Raw genomic sequence first — 491 nt, 5'->3', positions numbered from 1 at the left:
GTGTTGATGAGGTCCCCTCTCAGCCTTCTCTTCTCCAGGCTGAACAAGCCCAGCTCCCTCAGCCTTTCCTCGTAGGGGAGATGCTCCAGTCCCCCCATCATCCTTGTTGCCCTCCTCTGGACTCTTTCTAGGAGTTCCTCATCTTTCTTGAACTGGGGAGCCCAGAACTGGACACAGAGTAACGGGGTTGTGTGTTATTTACCATGGCCAGGGTACCCAGCCGCCAGATCCCGTTGCCCATCAGCTCTGTTTTCCTGAGAAGCCTCTGCTTCCAGGTGCAGGATCTTTTCATCTTCTCCTTCATAGCTTACTGAAATGAGAGAAAATTAAAAACCATCAGCAGCAGCTGGATTTTTTTTTTGTGGTAACAGGAATGGAAGCTGTCAGAGCGGTCCCGGGGAAGTTCTGCTAAATCCTGGCCTCTGGAGAGAGTGGGCTGGATCTGCTGGATGCGGGTGGGCGGTGGGAAAGCCAGGCTGGGAGTGACCTGG

The sequence above is a fragment of the Egretta garzetta genome, unplaced genomic scaffold, assembly GCF_000687185.1.
Source record: "Egretta garzetta isolate BGI_Z169 unplaced genomic scaffold, ASM68718v1 scaffold687, whole genome shotgun sequence".
Taxonomy (NCBI): Eukaryota; Metazoa; Chordata; class Aves; order Pelecaniformes; family Ardeidae; genus Egretta; species Egretta garzetta.
Note: the sequence above shows the minus strand (reverse complement) of the source record.